Source organism: Sorex fumeus, unplaced genomic scaffold (genome assembly GCF_029834395.1).
Source record: "Sorex fumeus unplaced genomic scaffold, SorFum_2.1 ptg000044l, whole genome shotgun sequence".
Lineage (NCBI taxonomy): Eukaryota > Metazoa > Chordata > Mammalia > Eulipotyphla > Soricidae > Sorex > Sorex fumeus.
The window spans coordinates 75,983,408-76,007,683 of record NW_026606101.1 but is presented as its reverse complement, the minus strand read 5'-3'; the positions used below and the strand labels follow the sequence as shown (position 1 = coordinate 76,007,683).

General features: G+C 46.3%; 1 pseudogene; it reads left to right on the top strand.

Annotated features, from left to right (window-relative positions):
• Positions 1-972: 972 nt before the first annotated feature.
• Positions 973-8,106, top strand: LOC130030707 (synaptosomal-associated protein 29-like; annotated as a pseudogene).
• The last annotated feature ends 16,170 nt before the right edge of the window (positions 8,107-24,276 follow it).

The window sequence follows — 24,276 nt, the reverse complement described above, 5'->3', positions numbered from 1 at the left end:
TTGGAGAGACATTGGCAACTGACTTATCCCAGGAAGGCCCAACTGCCACTGGGCCAAGATCTCTTGACCCTGGGCGAGAGGGGGAAGACTGAGTCCTTGTCTGCACAAGGCCCAGTGTTCCCCCACCGACATCTGGCTCTTGCCACTGCCAGAAAATGGCTCATCTTCAGGATTGATCTGAGAGAGGCCAGAGAATCACCTGCACTTGAGCGCCCCAGCTCAAACCCTGAGGCCTGCACCACCTATGCAACTGTGCAACAGCCCTAAACTTCACAGGGCTGCCAGCCCAGGAGAAACACGTGAATTAGATGGGAATATTGAATGGAAGCCCACTGGGTTCATGAGTGAAACAGTAGCACAGAAGGCCCAAGCTCACCTAACAGCTCAGGAAATACACAGGGTGGGATTGTAGCAACACCATTAGGAGAAAGATGCTGTAAAAAAACAGAGTAGCACTGTAGCACTGTGCTCCAGTTGTTCATCAATTTGCTTGAGCAGGCACCAGTAATATCGCACAACAAATTGTGAGACTTGTTGTTACTGTTTCTGGCATATCGAATATGCCATGAGGAGCTTGTCATGATTTGTCGTGTGGGTGAGATACTCTCGGTAGCTTGCCGGGCTCTCCAAGAGGGGTGGAGGAATCGAACTCGGGTCAGCCTCATGCAAGAGAAATGCCCTACCCACTGTGCTATCACTCCAGCCCAAGTAAATAAATGAGTAAAAATAAAATGGGGATTACAAGAGAATCTTCCAGGTTGGGGAGATAGCAGAAGTGGCAGAGCACAGGTCTAGCACGTCCAAGGCCCTGAGTTCTACCCCTGGTTTCATATCCCCAGCTCTAGCATCACACAACTCTGGGACTTCGAACATCCAACCAGTCGACCCAATCAAAAAAAAATGTAAAGGGCCTTTTTTACCATTGTTGTGAGGTGTGGATGTCATACAAACTCCTAACCAGGAGAGTCCATCATGGAGAAGCTGACAAGCCAAGTAAATGTCAGCCCCTTGGCATGCTAGCATGCTTGGCGTTTCGGAAGATCTTTGGATCCAGACATTCATTTTGGAAACCACCTGTCTGTTGATGGATTACCTGGGGAAAGAAAAGAGGGGTGGCTGGAACTCTGCTGGGGAGACCTCATAGGTAGGGTGCAGCCACAGCTCCATTAGACTTCAGGTGGCCTACCTCACACCAGCCCAGGGGCTGGAGAAGCTCCTCCTCTCAAATGGTCAGCACCAGAAAGAGGAAGTTGCTTCTTTCCCTCTCCATTCTGAGCCAGCAATTGCTCTCATTTTACAAAGAATTCACTGTCTGCAGCCCAGCCCTTCCCCCTGCCCTCGGCAGCCCCACACACCCAACCATCATCTACGAGGGTCTCGGCTACCACGAGGGTCGTACCAGCAGGCTCTGGCCCCAAGCTGGCTGGTCTGCAGGGCTGAGGACACGAGAAAGGAATCCACACAGAGGCTCCTGGCACATCTTACAAAAACTAAGTGAAAAGCAGTTCTGGGGTTGGAACCCATGCAGGCCCCCTGGTCCACCGCTGGCTGGGCTAAGAATACAGGGTCATCCACTCTAAATGGAGTTCTAAAGGGAACATCAGTCTCCCGAACACAGAAACCTTAACAGCAGTGGCTGTTGAAACTGAGCTTCCCCCCATTCCCGGTCCCTTCCCTGCACGTGGTCTAAGGCAATCTAGCCCCGAGAATGTTCAGTGGGAAAACAAGCAAGACCAGGAAACCTTATTTGGGACTTCTTCAAAGCCCCCTTCACGGGAGTGGTCTTGCAGAAAAATGTATGGGGGATACTGAATTCACCCTTTTCCACAGCCCCAGACCCAGGAAAGAGGCCCACAAGTTGATGTTTCAGGAATGAGTGAGAATACTCAGGTCACATTTTCTGTTTGTTTGTTTGTTTTAGGGGAGGGGGAGGGCAAGCCCAGTAGTGCACAGAGATAAAGTCAAACAGTGTAAAGTCAATTAATTATTGCCTGCTCAGGGATCCAGCTTGGGGGCGGGGAAATGGGACATGGTGTAGGGAAGAGTGCAGTGGTGGTAGGACAGGTGTTGGCATGTTGAATACCTGAAACAACTGTATTGTGAAGAACTTTCTAAATCACAGTGTGTAAAGTAAGAAAGGAGACATACAGACAACCAGACAGACAGAGAGGAGAGCGTTTCCATCAGTGATCGAGTATGAACAGGTCAGTTCAGACTGAGCTCGTGCCGGGTATTCAGTGACAAGGGGATTTTTGGAAACGGTCTGTTATCTTCAAAATTCCACTCCTCCCGGGACACTTGTTCTACTTCACACTTAATCACTTAACGTCCCATTAGTAGTCGATTTGCTCGAGCAGGCGCCAGTAACGTCTCCATTCGTCCCTATCGCGTGCTAGTGTAGCCCAATGGCATCTGTTCGCTCTGGGAACATGAAGAGCCTCAAACCAATCGTTCATGATCTTTACGAAGAAGTCTGACCATCTGGTAGGTGGGCCGCCACGCGGTCTTTTGACATCCCGTGGGATCCAGTCGGTAACAGCTTTAGTCCAGCGGTCATCTTTAAATCTCATTACGTGACCAGCCCATCTGATTTTTGACACCTTGGCAAACGAGACAGCGTCCCTGATTCTTGATCATCGACGGATGTCGGAACTCCGGATTCTTTCTCTCATTTGAGTGAAACGTGATAATCCAAGCATAGCTCTTTCAATTCCTCTTTGGGAGAACCGAATAGCATTCTCATCCTGTTTGCGTAGGGCCCAGGTCTCTGAGGCATATGTTAATGCAGGAAGAACAGCGGAATCAAAGAAATGTGCCCGCAGCCAGAGGTTCTTCGTCCTCTTAGCTATTTCTTCGATGTGCTTGAAGGCGTTCCAAGCAGCTCTCTTCCTCCTGTGTAACTCAGGTGCCAGGTCATTTGTCATGTTGATTTCTCGACCTAGGTACACATAGCTGTTGCATTCAGAGATGGTCGTTCCGTTGAGAGTGAATGGGGAATCAGGAACGAGGCTGTGTCTCATAAACATTGTCTTTGTAACATTCAGCTGTAGTCCTACCTTTCCACACTCTCGGTCAAAGTCAGCCAGCATTTGTGCCGCTTGGCTGATATTTGGTGTTATTAAAACAATGTCATCAGCAAAGTGGAGGTGGTGTAGTTGCCGACCATCTACCTTCACTCCCTTTCCTTCCCATTCCAATCATCGCATGATGTTCTCAAGGGTGGCACTGAAGAGTTTTGGTGAAATGGTATCACCCTGCCGAACCTCTCTCTTGACATCGATGATTACTTCTTTGGAGAATGGTGAGATCCTGGTAGTGAATCCGCAATACAGATCACGGAGGATCTTGATGTGTTGAGCTTGAATGCCCTGATTGGCTAGGGCTTAAATGATCGCTTCCATCTCAACAGAATCAAAGGCCTTCTTTAAATCAATGAACATTAGACAGAGCGGCATCTTGAACTCCCGAGAAACTCCCGAGAAATCTCAATGAGCTTGGTTATCGTGTGGATATGGTCGATGGTGCTGAATCCTTTGCAGAACCCTGCTTGCTCACATGGTTGTCCTTCATCTAGTGTTCTGTCAATCTTATTTAGGATGACTTGAGTGAACAACTTGTCGATGACAGACAATAGGCAGATTGGGCGACAGTTGCCAATGTCATGGATGTCTCCCTTCTTGAACAGTAGTATGGTTTTCCATTGGGACGGAACCATGCATTCATACAGGTAGCGTGTGAAGAGCCGAGCCAGTGTATTGATGAGTACTGATGGCAGGTTCTTCAGGTGTTCACGTCTGACCTTGTCTTGGCCGGGTTCTGTTCGTTTCTTTAACGACTAAATGGCGTGTCGGATTTTGGAAGGGAGAACGTTGGGAACGACATATCCATCGTGCGGAATTTGGTATGTCGGTAAGTGGACATGACTATCGAAGAGATTTGAGTAGAAGTCATGGATAATCTTCTCCATTGCCGTTCTGGAGGATGTGATGGATCCATCAGGACGTCAGAGAGCAGTCAATTTGATCTTATAGTTGGCGAAGGACAGGCGGACGTTACGAATACTTTTCTCGGCTTCTGCTACATCTACCAGCACTTCTGCTCTTCTCTCTTTGAGGTCTTCCTTGATCGCATCTCTGCACAGCTTTGCGAGCTCGGAGGTTAGCTTGCGGTTTCCTGAGGCATTCGCCAAACCACGCTGGCGAATAAGCTCAAGAGTTTTCTAAGACAGGCGTTTTTTTGTGGCTATGTCTCTCTTGGTGTTCCTCACACATTCATGGAGGTGCTGAACCAGTCGATTGTATTCCTCCTCAATGTTGTCAACGATGGCATCTTCCCATGTTGCTGCAATAGTGCCAAAGAGCTCCCATTTGGTGGTCGTTCTGGGAGTTCTCTTTTTAACCTTTGCAGTCCTTTCTCCACGCTCTGTGAAGTAGAATTTTGCACGAAGGAGACGGTGGTCCGATCCCGTTTGGAATTTTGGGACAACAGCGACATCGGTCAGGCAAAACCGTTGATTGAATATGATGTGGTCTATTTCTTTGTGGAATCATCCACTGTGAGACTCCCATGTCCAACGTTTAGATTCTGCCTTCTGGAACTGTGAGTTACCATGGATGGTCTTGGTAGACATGATGAACTCAGAGAGTCTCTCACCCTGTTCGTTCCATTCTAGTCTATGGGTCCCGATGTGAAGTTCTTCAGCTGATCTTCTCGGTCCTATCTTGGCATTAAAATCACCCACAATGATCTTGTAGAAGGTGTGGTCTTCTTTATAGAACTTTTCCAGCTTCACGTAGAACTTCTCAATTTCTCTTTCATCATAATGAGATGTTGGTGGATAGACAACGAACATAGAAACTGCTGGCAGTGAGCCATATCTATTCAAATGTAAATGTCCGATTCGGGTTGTTAGGCATTAGAATGAATCAATGCTCATGGCCAAGTTTGTGTTGACAAGGACACCGATACCTCTGATACCTCTTTTATCGCATGTTTCAAGGAACAATTCTTTTGAAAACGGTATGGTGAGATTCGACTAGAATGGGAAAACATGGGAGTGAAGATAGATGGTCGGCAACTACACCACCTCCGCTTTGCTGATGACATCGTTCTAATAACACCAAACATCAGCCAAGCGGCACAAATGCTTGCGGACTTTGACCGTGAGTGTGGAAAGGTCGGACTACAGCTGAATCTTACGAAGACAATGTTTATGAGAAACAGCCTTGTTCCTGACGCTCCATTCGCTCTCAATGGAACCACCATCTCCGAATGCAACAGTTATATATACTTAGGTCGAGAAATCAACATGATGAATGACCTGGCACCTGAGTTACGCAGGAGGAAGAGAGCGGCTTGGAATGCCTTCAAGAGCATTGAAGAAATAACTAAAAGGACAAAGAACCTCCAGCTACGAGCACATCTCTTTGATTCCACTATTCTTCCTGCATTAACATATGCCTCAGAGACCTGGACCCTACGAAAACAGGATGAGAACACTATTCGGGTCTCTCAAAGAGGAATCGAAAGAACTATGCTTGGAATATCACGATTCACTCAAATGAGAGATAGAATCCGGAGTTCTGATCTTCGTCAACGCTCAAGAATCAGGGACGCTGTCTCATTTGCCAAGACATCAAAAATCAGATGGACTGGACATGTAATGAGGTTTACAGACAACCGCTGGACTAGAGCCATTACTGATTGGATTCCACGAGACATCAAAAGATCACGTGGACGCCCACCTACAAGATGGTCAGACTTCTTCGTCAAGACCTTAAATGATCGGTTTGAGGCTCTACATGTTCCTAAAACGAACAGATACTATTGGGCTACGCTAGCACGCAACCGGGATGAATGGAGACGTTACTGGCACCCGCTCGAATAAATCGATGAATAACGGGGATTAAGTGATTAAGTGATTAAGTGATGGTGAGATTCGTGCCTTCTTGTCTCGGTCAGACCAATGATGTCGTACTTGATCATTTGCGCTTGTACCATCAAGTCCTCGATGGATACATCTGATGCTAGCGTATGTACATTGAAAATACAGACGATCATTTTTGTCTTCCTTCATTGTGGCAGCCTAGTTCGGCCTTGAGATTTTATCGGCCTCTCCTTTCTCATCCTTCTCAGTGCTGCCATGTTGGTGAAGCCTTCAGAGTCAGGTGATTGAGACCCATTGTAATTACTGCTTTTGGCATATGAAATACACAACGGATAGCTTTCCAGGCTCTTCTGTGCAGGCAGAATACTCTCGGTAGCTTGCCAGTCTTTCTGAGAGGGATAGAGGCTTTTGGGGCATCCTCTAATAGCCCGCGTAGGTGTTACCATAATTGAACCCCAGTCTTCTGCCCCCGCGCCTGGCTGTTCCTCGCTGAGGCCCCTTGGAGGGGAGAGGGTTGAGCTTTCCTCCCCGCTGCGACCAGGGCTCTGGCAGCCGAAACCTCCAGGACCAGCCACCACCAATCTGAGACCACTCTCCGCACACATGAAGGTACTGGCAGAGAGACAAAGCAACGTGGGTTCCGGGGCCGAGATCTCCAAGCCTACTCGGACTGGAGTCGAGCATCTTCCACCCAGATCCTCCAAATCCCAGTAGGCGGGAGTCACACCCACCACCTGGCCTCCTGGCGCCGTGTAATCCCATCAACGGCCAAGACTCAGAGACTATAAAATCCAGGTCCCGGACGAGAACAGTGCAGTCTTTTGACCCCGCGCCTGGCTGTTCCTTGCCAAGGCCCCTTGGAGGGGAGCGGGTTGAGCTTTCCTCCCTGCCCCGACCAGGGTTCCGGCAGCCGAAGACCTCCAGGACCAGCCACCACCATGCTGAGACCACTCTCTGCACACATGAAGGTACTGGCAGAGGGACAAAGCCACGCGGGTTCCGGGGCCAAGATCTCCAGCCTACTCGGACTGGAGTCGAGCATCTTCCACGCAGATCCTCCAAATCCCAGTAGGCGGGGTCACACCCACCACCTGGCCCCCTGGTGCCGTGTAATTCCATCAACGGCCAAGACTCAGAGACTATAAAATCCAGCTCCCGGAACCGTGCGGCCGCATCCGCGGCCGTGAGACATCTAATTAGGACATCTTTTTATGACATCTTATTATCTCATTCCTACTTTGGACAAACTTGCAGGCTATCGAATGTAGCCTGCCCACAGGGCAGAGTCTGGCAAACTCCCCGTGGCGTACCAAATATGCCAAATACCAGTAACAATGATGGGTCTCATTTTCCTAAAGAGCCTTGAATATAATCTCAGGGCTAGGATGAAAGAGACGTTACTGGGGCCTGCTCGAGGCAATCGACGAATAACAGGATGATGAAATGAAAAATGAAATGAAAATGAAAAATATGGTACGACAATTCCGGAATATGGGTATTTAGTGTCTTTTGATGTTTCACGTGGGTCGCGCGGGTCCGGAAAGCGTCCTGGAGTGTGGCGGCGGCTGGGTAGTGGAGGTAGTGTCCGGAACGGCAGCTCTACCTGCAGCAGGAGCTGATGCGGCGCGCCGAGGCCACGGCCGCCAGCTCGGGCCGGTCCTTGGCCCTGGTGTACAAGTCTGAGAAGATAGTGATGACCACCTCCGAGGAGCTTGTCCGCCAGCGAGGAGTCTTAGAACACACAGAGAAGATGGTAGACAAGATGGATTAAGGTCTGAAAACCAGTCAAAAGCATATAAACAGCATTAAGAGTGTGTTTGGGGGGCTTGTCAATTATTACAAACCCAAACCGGCAGAGGTCCCACCTCAGCAGAATGGCAACCTCCCCTCCCAGCCCAGCACCAGGTTGAAAGAAGCCATCAGTACAAGTAAAGAACAAGATGCAGCATACCAGGACAGCCACCCAAACCTCAGGAAGTTGAATGACTTCGACCCTATCCTTAGTGGAACTGGCTCTGCTGTGACTTCCGAGGTTTACCCAAACAAAGAATGCTCAACTCCAAGCCTATCATCAGAAGATTGACAATAATCTAGATGAGCTCTCCTTAGGACTGGGCCAACTGAAGGTCCTAGAACTTGGGATGCAGACAGAAATTGAGGAGCAAGATGACATTCTGGATTGCCTTACGAACAAAGTGTTCTACTTCAGTGTCATTTAATGTTAGATGTCAGAGGCACCTGATGGAGCAAAAGAACCGACCGTGGCCCTGGTGGAGGGTGACAAGGGTGGGAACAACAGGACCCCTGAGCAGGGACACCCAAGCTCTGATAGAGATGAAAGATGCACAGATATGGACAGAAGCAGAGTGACTTCAGTGGAAATACTGAGGGCAGCTGTGGATAAATTTTTGAAAGTTAGAAAAACTACAGATTCCATGAAAAATTTAAAAGAAACATATGGAACTGTTTAAATCCCATCAATGGCCAAGACCCAGAGACTATAAAAGCCAGCTCCTGGAAGAGAACAGCGCAGAGTCTCCTGCACCCATGCCTGGCTGTCCTCTCCGGGGTCTCTTGGAAGGGAGCGGGTTGAGTTTCCCTCCCCGCTCCGACCAGGGCTCTGGCAGCCGAAGACCTCCAGAACCAGCCACCACCATGCTGAGACCATTCTCCACATGCATGAAGGTACCGGCAGAGGGACACAGGCATGCAGGTCCTGGGGCTGAGATCTCTAAGCCTGCTCGGATCTGGACTGAGCATTCTCCACCCAGATCCTCCAAATTCTGGTAGGCAGGGGTCACACCCACCAACTGGCCCTCTGGCGCCGTGTAATCCCATCAACGGCCAAGACCCAGAGACTATAAAACCCAGCTCCCGGAAGAGTGCGGCTGCATTCATGGCTGCGCGACATCTTATTATCTCATTTCTACTTTGGACAAACTGGCAGGCTACCGAATGTAACCTGCCCACACGGCAGAGTCTGGCAAACTCCCCGTGGTGTACCTAATATGCTAAATACCAGTAATAACGATGGGTCTCATTCTCCTAACCCTGAAAGAGCCTTGAATATGGCACTTTTTAAAAAATCTCAGGGCTAGGACGAAGGAGACGTTACTGGAGCCTGCTCAAGGCAATCGACGAACAACAGAATGGTCAAGATCGTGATCATTTAAATATAATCTAAAATAAATTTCTACCCCAAAATAATGCACAGTAGACCCCAACTCCAAAATGCAAAAATCAGAGAGCCAGAGTGATAATACAATTCGTAGGGTGCTTATCTTGCCTTCACCAACAAGGGTCATTCGCAATATCCCATATGGTTCCCCTGACCACTACCAGGAGTAATTCTGTTTTATTAATTTAATTTTATTTTGATAAAGTTGTTCACAATATTTGATTACATTCAATATTCAAACACCAATCCCACCACCATTTCACCTTCTCACTACCATATTTTCCATCCCAAATCCCAAACCCTGCCCTCAAAGCAAAACCAATATAATTTATTTTGTATTGCTTGTTATGAATAGTCCACTAAAAATGAAAGAAAAGGTTTTTTAGAAGAAAGTGTGTGAAGGTTGTATTTCATCCAGTCATTAAGACCCTCCCATTGATCGTCGATTTGCTCAAGCGGGCCCAGTAACGTCTCCATTGGAGACTTTTTGTTGTTACTGTGTTTGGCATATCGAATACTCTCGGTAGCTTGCTGGGCTCTCCGAGAGGGGCGGATGAATCGAACTCGGGTCGGCCATGTTGGCCGCTTGTAAGGCGAACACCCTACCGCTGTGCTATCACTCCAGCCTTATCCAGTCATTAAAACCTTCTATAATAGATTGGTAACAAGTTGTTAAAGATTAAGCCTTGTATGATTATATATACATCTCTATAAATATATTTCCCACTGAGACGGTTGCCTTCTACTTGTATCCCATCAAATGTGATGTGCTACTCTTGGTACATTGTGTTATAAAGTATGTGATGTCCAAGAATATACTCACTCCTAAGGTCCCTCCAAGTGTGTAGAGAGTGGCTGTGAGCAGGGCAGCAGCTGAGTTCTGGAGGATTTTGGCTATTGGAGCTGGTTTGGTTGGAGTAGGACGGGCCTCAACCGAACCCCCTGGGCTGCCCAAAATGAAACAGCCATTTCCAGGAGTAATTCTTGAGTGCAAAGCTATGAGTTATCACCAAGTGTCACTGAATGTGACACAAAACAGAAAGCAAAAATAAAACACAAAAAGACATTTTCTATTAACTATGTACTTTGTAAAGAGTTATAAGATAACTATGTCATAATTTTTTATGGAAAGAAATAAGTACTGGGAAGGATGATTTTCATTTGGGCATTATTTGTAGAGACGCAGATATGAAACAAATTTAAGTATGATTATGATTATAAGCATTCTAAACGGTGGTTATATTAAAAGTTTTTTTGAACCATAAACAATGCAAACTATTTTCATTAGCTACTTGAAATTGAAATAATTGTGATCATTTTAACTTGCTGAGACAGATTATTGAAATAAGTGAGGAGCCTCCTATGACCTGTTTCAATGCTTCATTGGCAAGTGCTCAATCCACCAGCCAAAGTGTGCGAGTTAAGCGCCCCAATGGGAAAGGGAGATTCAAGGTAAGAAAGTTTACCCTTATAATAGACTTGGTCACCTCATGCAAATCCTTCTCAGGCTCTGGGGTCAAATGCTCTCTGGGCTGTGGAGCTCCCAGTTGTCTCCTCACTCAGGGCTGAGTCTCTAGGAAAGGCGGAGCTGTGGTTGAGAAGATGATTCTGCAGAGTCTTCTACTCTGCCTGGTGACAGCCCCCCTGGGTGAGTATCCCAGATGTGACAGGGTTTAGGGGAGGGAGTGACTGCAGGGACTGACAGTGACCGATTCCCCTTGTCCCCAGGTGCTGTGTCTGCTCTGACCCTGCAGGAGTCTGGCCCAGGCCTGGTGAAGCCCTCCCAGATCCTCTCCCTCACCTGCTCTGTCTCTGGGGGCTCTGTCACCAGCAGTTACTATTGGCATTGGATCCGCCAGCGCCCTGGGAAAGGGTTGGAATGGATGGGGTACTGGTCAGGTGGTACCAGCTACAACCCAGCATTCCAGGGGCGCATCTCCATCACTGCTGACACCTCCAAGAATCAGTTCTTCCTGAAGCTGAGCTCAGTGACCCCCGAGGACACAGCCATGTATTACTGTGCCAGAGACACAGTGAGGGGAAGTCAGGGCGAGCCCAGACACAAACCTCCCTGCTGGGAGAGTGTGGACTGCAGGAGACCACGGCAAGCAGGTGGCGCTATGGTCCCTACCTAGAGGAAACATCTCAGAAGAGCAGGAGCTGATGGCTGACTGGTTTTCTGCCTCTCATCTAAGGTCCTTTCTAGCATTCTGACTCTGCGTCTTCCACTGTTGTCCTCGAATTTGATACGGCACGTTTACTTCACAGAACTCTATCAAAGAAAGCCAGTACCTTAGGAATAAAGAGAAACAAGCCTGCTAATAACTAATTTTTATTCCTTTGTTTTTGTTTTACAGGACATTTTCTCTCTGCATTACGAGTACATAGAGGTTTATCCCTCCAATGAGCCAAAAGTCAGTCTCCTGGAATCCTCAGGTCTACAGATGGACTAAGACATGACGTCCTCAGGTTGCTGAGGGTACTTATTCTTCATGCTAAAAAATGAGGTTTATGATGGTCAGAGCACCGGCTCATCTCCATCCACCTCCTTCTCTTCATCACTTTATCACTATATTCACCATAGGGTTTTTCTGCGGCCCTCTTTCTTCTGGCTTATTTTCTGTCATAAATCACAAAGGAGGTCACTTTTACGGTTAGAGTCCCCTTCACAACAGACGATGAGCCCCCATGGTCGTCCATCCCACAGGTGGGCCAGGTGGGTGATACCCAGTCATGGAATTTGCATGACAACAGCATCCCGTGTATCCTAGGGTTTCAGAGAGACATTCCTTTAGAGTGTGGGCCCAGTGATAAATCCTTAGTGCTGGTGCCTTTTCCCATTGATATTCTATTCTTCACTCAAGCAACTCCGAGGGACAAGCATTGCACAGGGAGCAGTCTCTCTCAGAGTGACCTGAGGAAGAGTACCAAGCCCATTTAGGTCATAACAACTGGCTACAGGTAAGAGTCATCTCAGATGAACACGGTTTATCCTTGATAAGGGGCCCCTGGGGCTCCTCAGCTTCCTCTTCAGTCCTGGGCCTGAGGCTTGACATCAGAAAAGGGTCCCCCAACTTCCTGGGGAGCAGGATCTGGACTCTCTCCTGAGTAGGGAACAGGCATTGCCCTCACCAATGTTTATGGAGCATCTCAGCTTCCTACTGTGTTGCTCACGGACCCCAAATACCTGCTGGGAATAGCAGCATCTCAATTCCTACATGTCTCTGTGTGAACATGTGTGCATGCAGGGAAGGGAAGGGTCACCATTAAAGTGCATACCTTCATTAACTTACAAGGCCTAAAAAAGACCAACATTAAAAGTAAAATAGCAGTAGGAGAGAGTAAGATAAAATATCCATTATTTGATGTGAATGAGTAGCTCACAATGTGATAGAGAATCATTTCCATAGTGAACAGTGAACATAGCAGCAGGATTCCCATGAGTCACAATTTCTCACCTTACTTTCCTCCATTCCTATGACTGCCCAGAACATTCTAGATCTACTAATTCCCTGGTGTTTCACAGTCCCAGTTCTAATGCACACACTCTCTCTCTTCATGTGTTACCTATTGACACACAGCTGAGATCACCCTGTCTCTCTCACTCTCACCCCTCACCTGTACTCAGCCAATCCCTCAGTGTGACTCTGCCTCTCTCCCTCCATCTCTCTTTCAGTCCCTCCATGGTCTCTGCTCTGCGTCCTCCAAACCCATCTGTCATTAACATCACCAGCATGTCTTTGGTGTTCTTCAGAATTTCCGTCAATTAGATCTCTCAGTCCATTCAGGTTCATCTCAACTTTCTCTACTTAAAACAGATCAATCAACAACCACCCAATCCTAGATATTAAAATAACTTCTAGAGAGATAATAAAATTTTGGAAATTCTCTAAACTAAAAGCTATTGTCAGTGTAGCAACGGTGATTAATTTTGGTAAACAGGGCAGTGATCTAAGTTACACAGGAGAAAGAATGATAATTAGTTAAATAATGATCTTCCTGGTTATGCTGATGGGAAACACGCAGACATACAAGGTGTATACAGATATACAGGCCACATTAGTGGCCTTGCAATACCTCATAATCTACGGCACTGATGTACCAACATAGCACACCACATTGGATGGGGTGCAAAGTAGACGGTAACCTTTCTCGTGGAGTAAGAAAAGGTACATATATATGCACCCAAGACTCAACCTTAAACAAAATGTAGTAATGTCTTATACAAGGACTTAATGGCGCAATTTCACACACTTTCTCCGAGGAAATTTTTGGGCCATTTTTAGTGGATTACTCACAACAAGCAATACAAAATGAATTATTTAGGTCCTGCTTTGGAAAGGATTTGGGTCAGGGTAGAAACATTCAAAATATGGTGGTGAGAAGGTCCAGTGATAGTGGAATTGATGTTGGAGTATTAAATGTAATAAATTCCTGTGAATTTCTTTATAAAAATTAAATTAAAAATGAGTACAAAAATATATTTTTTTTTGCTTTTTGGGTCACACCCGGCAATGCCCAGGGGTTACTCCTGGCTCATGCACTCAGGAATTGTTCCTGGCGTTGCTCGGGGGACCATATGGGATGCTGGAAATCGAACCTGTGTTGGTCATGTTGGCTGCGTGCAAGGCAAATGCCCTACCCACTGTGCTATCGCTCCAGCCCCCAAAATAACTTTTAAAATATTAAAAAATATTTTCCTGGTTGTGCTGTTCAGGACCAGGAATCTCCACCACTGCTTCTGATTTTACATACAGGTGTGAACCATTTCAATATTCTGTGCTACCCCAGACCAAGTCAGTTATAAGGAGCATTGGACCCTAGCAGGGAGCCGAACACTTGAATAGCATGACGGGTAGAGAATGCATGGCAGAGTAGGTGGCTGCGGCCCCTTTCTGCCTGTCTCCTTGGCTTCCTTCCTGCTATCTCTCTCCCAGCAATGTAGAGAACTCTCACTTTCCTTCCTCCTACCTGTCACATCTGCTCCTGAAATTAGAACCATTTGTGTAACACCAATACTTCAGGAAGGCATGCATTATGTGGTTGCATCATCTGATGCTTTCAGATGACCTGCTCATATATCCAATAAGAAAAAATAAAAACAAACCAATTCATTTACATTTGGGCAACACAGATGACGCTACAACAGAAAGGGCATTGATAAAAATTTCAGTATGCAAAATGAAAAACTGAGTGGGTGATCTCAACATCAGTTAAACAACAGGCAAAGAAAAAATTAGTGAGTTTTAGGGCAAGATCCAGAAAAGCCAGAGATCCAGACAACTACAACTACAATGAAAATCCTCAAAATAACTTAAAGGCAGAACAGAGAAAGATAAAGACTAGGATGAATTAAGGAGAAGGAACATAAGAATCCGCAGAGTTCCAGAGAGACAGGGAGGCAACCTCAATGAGGTAGTAACAGTTACAGACATTATTGCTGAACAGTTCTCAGAGTCCATAATGACAGGCATCCAGATTCAAGAAGCCCAAAGGGTACCTGCTAAAAGGGGCCCTAACAAAAAGGCTCCAAGACATCTCCCAATCAGAATGACGAACACCATAGACAGAGATAAGATACTGAGAACAGCAAAATCAAAGAAGTAAATTACAAAGAGAGTCACAGATCACAGATCATCCTGTTATTCATCGATTGCCTCGAGCAGGCTCCAGTAACGTCTCCTTCATCCTAGCCCTGAGATTATATCCAAGGCTCTTTAGGAGAATGAGACCCATCATTGTTACTGGTATTTGGCATATTGGGTACGACACAGGGAGTTTGACAGACTCTGCCGTGTGGGCAGGTTACATTCGGGAGCCTGCCAGTTTGTCAAAGTAGAAATGAGATGTCATAATAAAATGTCGCGCGGTCACGAATGCGGCCGCGCGGTTCCGGGATCTGGTTTTTATAGTCTCAGCATGGTGGTGTCTGGTTTTTATAGTCTCAGCATGGTGGTGTCTGGTCCTGGAGGTCATTGGCTGCCGGAGACCTGGTCAGGGCAGGGAGGAAAGCTCAACCTGCTCCCTCCAAGGGGCCACGGCGAGGAACAGCCAGGCGCGGGGGCAGGAGACTGCACTGTTCTCCCTCCGGGATCTGGTTTTTATAGTCTCTGAGTCTTGGCCGCTGATGGGATTACACGGCGCCAGGGGGCCAGTTGGTGGGTGTGACCCCCGGGATTTGGAGGATCTGGGTGGAGGATGCTCGACTCCAATCCGAGTAGGCTTGGAGATCTCGGCCCTGGAACCCACGTGGCTTTGTCCCTCTGCCGGTACCTTCAGGTGTGCGGAGAGTGGTCTCAGCATGGTGGTGTCTGGTCCTGGAGGTCGTCGGCTGCCGGAGACCTGGTCGGGGCGGGGAGGAAAGCTCAACCCGCTCCCTCCAAGGGGCCACGGTGAGGAACAGCCAGGTGCGGGGGCAGGAGACTGGAGTAGCTGTCCTTAAATTTATAGGAGACCAATGGAATGAAACCTTCTTCCCTGAGGTTAATAGTTAATGGTGGGATGTAGTTTTAAAATAAAACAATGAAATGGAGGCTTCACAAAGAATAATTTACCCAAGTAGACTCTCATTCATATTACAATAAATGATACACAGATTAATTCCAGGATAAATAAAAGATCAGGAACTTCATATAATCAAAACCAATTCTGATAGAAACATTCAAGAGCCTCCTGTAAGGCAAGACAACCCCCACAAACTCAACAATCCTCTAAAGGAAGATGGCGCGAACCCCCCCATAACAATTATCTCACTCAAGGTCAGTGGTCTCAAGGCATCAAGTAAGAGACACAGGTTGGTAAATTGGATTGAAAACATGATACCAATGTTCTTCTGCCTATAAGAAACATACTTGAATATTCAGAGGATATACAGACTCAAAGTCAAACTCTGGAAAACAATTCTTCAAGCAAACAACTTGTTCCAGAAGGTCAGGATCACCAAAATAGTATCCAACGACAAAAATTTCAGGCTGAAAAAGGTTACAAGAGACACCGGAGGTCATTTTTAATAATCAAGGGAGAGTATAGATAAAGACCAGGAGGTTTGCTCCACAGCTTGGACACCAGCCTCACATGCTGGGGGGGAAGGCAGGTGAGAGAGAGAAGGGATAATCAAGTGAAGTATGCTTGGAAGGCCTGCTTGGGATGGGAGATGTGTGCTGAAAGTAGACTATAGACCTAACATGATGGCCACTTAATACCTGTATTGCAAATCAAAACACCAAAAAGGAGAGAGAGAGAGAGAGAGAGTAAAAGGGAATGTGCCTGCCACAGAGGTGGGGGGGATTGGGGAGAAGGGTTGGGGTGGTGTGAGTGATACTGGGAACATTGGTGGTGGAGAATGGGCACTGGTGGAGGGATACAGTTTCAATCACTGTATGACTGAAACGTAAGCAGAAAAGTCGATAAGTCTGTAACTGTACCTCAAAGAGATTCACTAAATATATATATATACTAAAAATAATAAAATTAACATAAAATACATATATCAGAAAGAATTTAAAGTCCTAAATGTACATGGAAGAAGGAACCACATAAAAAATACTGACCTCCCAGCTTAAGGTCTTAGAAAATGGCCAACAAAAGGAGCCCAAACCAGGAAGGAGGAAGGAAATAATAAAACATAGAGAAGAAATTAACTAGCTGGAATCAAAATAATTCCAAGATATTAATAAAACAAAGAGATTGTTCTTGGAAAAAAATAAGGCTGATAAACTATTAGCAAGACTTACAAAGAGAGAACCCCATTAGACTGGATCAGAAATGAAAGAGGGGATAAGAAAACAGAAACGAGAGAAATTCAGAGCAACACCAAAGAGTACTTTGAGAATCTTCATGCCACAAAAAATTGGTCTAGAAAAAGTGGATAAATTTCTGGATTCCTAGATCCTCCAAAGGCTGAACCACGAAGATTTGGAGTGCCTGAACAGATCTGTCATTATCTCAGAAACTGAACTTGTGGTCAAACATATATCAAAGAAAAAAGTCCAATCCCAGCAGGATTCGTTAGTGAATTCTTTCAAACCTTTAAGAGCATCTACTGCCAATCCTTTTCAAGCTTTTCCAGGAAATTGAAAACAGAAACTCTCCCAAACAGTTTCTACGATACACATATCACCCTGACACCAAAAGCAGAGAGAGACACCATGAAAAAAGTAAATTACAAGCCAACATCTCTAATGAACACAGATGCAAAGATCTTCAAAGAAATTCTATCAAATATAATCCAACAACTGATCAAAAAGATCATGCACCATAACCAAGTAAATTTCATCCTGGCATATCACGATCACGATCATCCTGTTGTTCATCGATTTCCTCGAGCAGGCACCAGTAAGGTCTCCTTCTTCCTAGTCCTGAGATTTTAAAAGAGCCATTTCAATGCTCTTTCAGGGTTAGGAGAAAAAGACCCAGCATTGTCACTGGTGTTTGGCATATTGAGTACAACACGGGAAGTTTGCCAGACTCTGCCGTGCGGGCAGGATACTTTTGGATACTTATATCCCGGCATATAAGAATTGTTAAACATTCACAAGTCAATCAATGCAATATAATATATCAATAAAAGAAAAATATATAATCATATCAACAGAAGAAGAAAAAGCATTAAGAAGTTCCAGTACCCATTCATGATAAAAAAAAAAAAAAAGCTCAACAAATGAAGTTGAAGGAATGTTCCTTCATAGAGTCAAATCCATGGACCACAAGCATACACCAAGTATTATGCTCAATGGAGATAAAATTAAGGCCTTCCCTCTAAGATCAGGCACAAAGATGCCTACTTGCACCCCTCATATTCAATATAGTACTGGAATCTTCTATAGCAGTCAGACAAGAAAGAGATATCAAGGAAAAGAAGATGTCAAGCTTTTACCATGCAAAAGACATGATACCATACTTAGAAAATCCTAAAGACTCTACATAAAAACTCTGGAAATGAAAGATTTGTATACTAAAATGTATATTAAAATTTGTATATTAAAATTTGTATATTAATTTTTGTTAATTGTTGAGTATTAAATTGTGACTTATCACAAATTTTAATTTGTAGTACCTGCTTTAAGAGACTAAACATCTCTCTCCCAATGTTTTCAATCATAGCATCCCTTTAACTTTACTCTTTGGATTTTTTTTTTTATTTCGGAGCAATAGCACAGTGATAGGGCGTTTGCCTTGCACGCTGCCAGCCTGACTGACTCGGGTTCAATTTCTCCACTCCTCCCGGAGAGCCTGGCAAGCTACCGAGAGTATCTCACCCGCACGGTAAAGCCTGCCAAGTTACCTGTGACGTATTCCATATGCCAAGCACAGTAGCAACAAATCTCACAATGGAGATGTTACTGGGTCTGCTCGAGTAAATTGATGAACAACGGGAGGACAGTGCTACAATGCTACAGTATATTAAAATGGTAAATTATAAAAATCAATATCCAAAAGTCTCTGTCTTTCACATATGCAAAAATTATAGAGAAGAAAGAGATATGTTTTGATTATGAGGATTAATGCTGACTTTTTAAAATAACAAATCATAAAGCACATTTTCTATTCCCTTAGATTTAACTCAAACCTCTGGTACTCCACGGAATAAGTGTACATTACAGGCCAACATCTTATGTGACACAGGCTATGCCGGGGTCCATGCATATGTGTACAGAGTAGGCCCTACATGTCACTGCTCAGGGATTGCACTCTGTATATTTGTAGAATGTGTGAGTCTTTGCACAAAGACCAAAACTCTGGGTCAATAGATTGTGTGCTGAGGACCCTTTACTGGCACAACCTATGCAACATTCCTTCAGTGAGGATCCGAAGAAGAGGGTCCTGAGGTCCATGATCATCTTTTGGACACTGAGCTGTATACAGAACATTTAGTTGCTCTTTGCCAGGCCAACCACACCAGGAAGATGACCTGGGCAGAAGTATCTTCCTTGTCCCAATATAAAAGAGAATATGGGGGTATGGTGCCGCCAGCAGGTCAATCTGTATTTGTGAGGTGAGTGCATCAGCAGCCTGATGGTGCATCAGACTTCCAGATACCTCAAAATTGGTGCTGTGCCTTTGGCCAGACCCCAAAATCTTGGGACAAAGTTTACCAAGAAAGTAAATGGCCAAAAGTTAGGTATGTGGGAGACACACCCACAAATCACCTCAGGCTCAGCTATATAATTTGAGGCATGGCCACTCGGGTTCCTGATCGAACTGCTTAATGGCCTTGGTCCCAGGGACTCAGAAACAAATCTCGAAACCCAAGGGCTTTTGGCAGAAATGCATCCGATCCCTGCAGTAGGTTACCTGGTTGGTGCTGGGCCAACCCCGGTGGGAATAGGTTTTGTGCCTCGGCCTGTTCCCCCTGGCGGCCCGGTGGCTGCCATCCTCCAAAGGCCACTGAACAGTCAGGTTTGGACCCAAAGTGATGAGGCACGCCGGGTCTCACGGGATGGGGGTGGAGCTTGCCCTTTCCTCCCTGTCCCAACAAGACCCCAAGTCATCGCCCACAAACGGCCTCTCTGGCTCCTGATCAAGTTGCTTAATGACCATGAACCCAGAGACTCAGGAACAAATCTTGGAACCCAGCAGGTTTGGGCAGAAATCCCTCCAGATTTAAGTGTTAAAACTTCAGAATTTCATCTCATGGCAAGACTGGCAGTACCGGCTTGTCCTCCACGCCCTACCGAGTTCACGAGTTGCCCCCCACGAGGTATTCTCCAGCAGTGCCATGGCTCCAGAGGCAAAAGGACTTAATCTAGAGCCTGGCAGCTTGCAGCAGAAAAGTGAATGGACCATCCGTTAACCTACAGCGCCATGCCTCCCCGGGAGGGAAAGGGTGTCTGTCCCTTCCATCTTCCCCTCCCCGCCCCCCGCCAGCAGGGTGGCTACCGCCTCAGAGCTTATTGGAAAGCCAGGTATGAGCTGGTGGTGATGGGGCAACTGCAGTCTCATGGGAAGAGGCGCAGAACCGGCTCATCCTTCACGCCTTACCGAGGTCACAAGTTGCCCCCCACGGGTGGCTCTCTGGCACGGCCATAACACCAGACAGACAGAAAACAATCTTGTAATTATTCTGGCTCTTTGCAGAAATTTCTCCAGACTTACCTAGTAAAATATCAGAAATCCAAAATCGCGCGGCTGCAAAGTGGCCGCGTGACAACATATGATTCTCATAACCAGCTATGGAAATAAAATTATTTGAAATTGCCTTTTCAGCAATTCTGATTGTCGGAGGAAAATTCTAAACAATAATGGTGCATCTTTTGTTGAAATTATGAATGTAATCAAAGTAGAGAGAGTGAGTTAAATAGAAATCATCTGCCTCACAGGCATTGGGAGGGGCGGGACGGGTGTATATTGAGGTTCTTGGTGGTGAAAAATGTGTACTGGTGAAGGGAGAGGTATTTGATCATTGTATGACCGAGACTTAAACCTGAAACTTTGTAACTTTTCCCACAGTGATCCTATAGCTCCACAGGTAGTGTGTGGGTAGGGGCATACTGGGGGTTTTGGTGGTGGAGAATGGGCACTGGTGAAGGTATGGGTGTTTCATTGTATGACTGAGACTTAAACCTGAAAGCTTTGTAACTGCTCTCACGGTGATTCAATAAATAAACTTATAAAATAATGGGAAAAAAGTTATGTTGGAGTTCATGCCAATTCAATCAGCTAATCAGTGGCTGAATAAATAGCAGTACTCCTACATTAAAAAAGAGAATAAACAAATCCACTCTAATAACTTGATCATTTGAGCACTTGACATTCTGTTACTCATTGATTTGCTCGAGTGGGCACCAGTAACGTCTCTATTCATACCTGTCATGTGCTAGTGTAGCCCAATGGCGTCTGCTCGTTCTAGCAACACGAAGAGACTCAAACCGTTCGTTCAGGGTCTTGATGAAGAAGTTTGACCATCTTGTAGGTGGGCGACCATGCGGTCTTTTGACATCCCATGGAATCCAGTTGGTAACGGCTCTAGTCCAGTGGTTGTCTCCAAATCTCATTACGTGTCCAGCCCATCTGATTTTTTTAATAACCACCTTGGATATTAAGGAATGAAGCTGCACCATAAAGGAATGTTCGTGGAAGATGAAAGAGTAAATAGAATGAAAATTGATTAACCATGGATAAGACCAAGACAACTTTAAATTTATTGTGACAATTAGACTGCCTGTTAGGTCCCAGGTTTCCATACACACTGGGAGAACAAGAGCCACCACACAGGAACACGGAGGGGCAGGAGCCTGTCTACAGGGTAGAGGCCTTGGTGGGGCTGGGTTTGGTCATCAGGGACCTGAGACACGGGGACTCTCCACCCCAGTTTCTGTTTCCACCTGAGAAATTCCTGTTTCCTGAGAGCTCCTCAGCACATTTCCTGGGCTGGAGGAAGAGGCTCGGCTCTCACAGGGCCCCAGGGACAGGTCTGAGTGCTCTGAGCCACAGTCAGCACCTCCTCCCAGGGATTCCACAAGCCAGCCTCCCCCGGGTCCCCTCATTTCTCTACAGAGGCTCCCCCATGCAAATCTTTACTCGGGACCCAGGATTAAACCCACGTTAACACTGACCCCAACTCGAGCTCCTTCTCCCCCTGACAGGTGTCTGAGATCATGGACCTCGTGGGCAGGAACGTGCATTAGCGCTGGTTCCTCATCTTTCTGGTGGCAGCTCCCGGATGTAAGTATCCCCTGGACAGAGGCTCCAAGGTGGGCATAGAGTCTCTTAGCCCCTGACTCACTGTATGTTTTTATACATAGGTGTGCCGTCCCAGATATATAGTCCAATGTTGGAGCTAAGCCTGGTAACGCTCTAGAAAACGATGTCACTCACCTCCTCAGTCTCTGGATTCTCTCTAAACAGCTATGCTGTGAACTGGGTCCGCCACAACTCTGGAAAGAGCCTGGATTGGATTGGTGGTATAAATCGTCTTGGAAGCACAGGATATAACCAAAGTTTTCAGTCCAGACTCAGCATATTCAGGGACACTTCCAAGAACCAAGTTTACCTAAAACTAAGCAACTCAGTAACTGAGGACACAGCCATGTAGTATTGTGTAAGAGACACAGTGAGGGCAAGTCCTTGTGAGTACAGACTCATGTCGGTTGAGGGAGACAGGGGAGCTGCAGGGGTACGTGTGACCACCAGGGGGCGCGCTGCTCCCAATACTCCCGGGCTGTGCTCATGGACAGGCGGAGAGGGGCTGAATGCGGGACACTTTCTTTTCTTTCCCTTTCATTTGTTTTTACACATCTTTCCTCTTTGGGGGATAATTTTATTTTTTATAGTATTTAAACCAAATTTAATACACCGATCACGATCATGATCATCCTGTTGTCCATCGATTTCCTCGAGCAGGTACCAGTAAGTCTCCTTCGTCCTAGCCCTCAAGATTTTAGAAAGTGCCATATTTAAGGCTCTTTCAGGGTCAGGAGAATGAGACCCATCATTGTTACTTGTTTTTGTCATATTTTTGGCAAGTACATCATGGGGAGTTTGCCAGACTCTGCTGCCCGGGGAGGATGCTTTCTGTAGCCTGCTGGGTTTTCCAGAGAAAGAACTAGATAATAAAATAATAAGAACTAGATAGTAAGACTATAAAACCTGGGATCTGGGTTTTATAATCTCTGGGTCATGGCCATTGATGGGATTACCTGGCACAAAGGGCAGTTGGTGGGTGTGACGCCAACATACTGGAAAATGGGGGATCTGGGTGGAAGAGACCCAGTCCCGATCCTAGCAGGCTTGGAGATCTCAGCCCCAGGACCTGCACGCCTGCGCTCCTCCACAGGTTCCCTCATGTGTGTGGAGAGTGGTCTCAGCATGGCTGTGGCTGGTTTAATACACCAAGTTTATAAATTTTAGTTATTACTTCCTCTTCGAATACAAATTCATTATCTTCCTGTCTCGGGGTGCACTAGAGACTGTTATATCCTGTTAGGTAAGGTGTAATTGATTTTCCTTCATATAGAGACCATCCCTATTTTCACAGAAAAGAGGAATTTCTCCCGTTACCTTCTTTATTGTCACTGAGGGAACATGATGACAATAGTCTGAGTGTTGGTGCTTGTGTGTCCCATACTCCCTGCGCTTCTCCCAGCACCAAATTTCCACAGACCCCCACTCTATGCTGTGGCCCCTGTGCTCGGCCACTTCTTCCTAGTGATCTTTGCGCCGCCCCCCCACAACTCCTCTTGGAACCCCAGAGTGTGGTTAGGATGTAGGGGCTGTTATCATTGGATTCTGTCAATCCTGACACTGTTCTCTGTGTACCACAGATGAATGAGATTGTCTGAATTTGTCCTTCTCCATTTAGGCTGAATTTCCTTCATTTAGGCTGATACCAAATTCTGCAGGATGAATATGTTGTTCCTAATGTTCTCCCTTCCGAAATCTGACATGCTGTTTCATCAGTAAAGAAGTGAACAGCACCAGGCCCAGACAAGGTCAGACCCAACACCTGAAGAATCTGCCGTCAGTACTCATCAATACACTGGCTCAGCTCTTTACATGCTACCTGTCTGAATGCAAAGTTCCATTCCAACGGAGAACCAGCAGGACTATACTACTGTACAAGAAGGGGGACATCCACGACATTGGCAACTATCGCACGATCTCCCTGTTGTCTGTCATCTACAAGCTTAAAATAGAGCAAAAAACGTTAATAAAATCTGTTCACTCCAGGTCGTTCCTGAGCTCTCGGGTCCAGACTCCCTGGAAACCTGGGTGGAGCATGGGGATACAGCACAGGTGAAGGCAGGGTTACAAGTTTGTCCCTGAGATTCCTGATCACCCGTGTGTGCCCACTCTTCATCTTCGTGCAGTCTCTAACTCCTGACTGGCCCCTGCACTTCTCCAGCTCCACCGGGACTGGCTCCCTATAGAGTATGGGAAAGCGTGCCTTGACGTCAAGGAAATTGGTTCCTCCCATTTGCTCATATGACTGCAAACGTACCTTGTTCCCTCACGTCTTGTCAGGATGGGAGGCAATGTTTTATTTCCCTACAGACAAGAGTTCATCTTGTCTTCTCCAAGTTACACATTGGAATGTAGTTTTGAGGTATAAATCTAATAGGAGTCTTGGGATCATTGGTGGAGGTTAGGGGCCCTGACCCACAGTGCAGTGATGGGAAGACAAGTGACGCTTCTTGTCCATCTTTCCTATTGGCTTCGAGGGTGCTCACTGAACTCAGGAGACCTCGGATGCCACATTAGATCAGCCATAGAC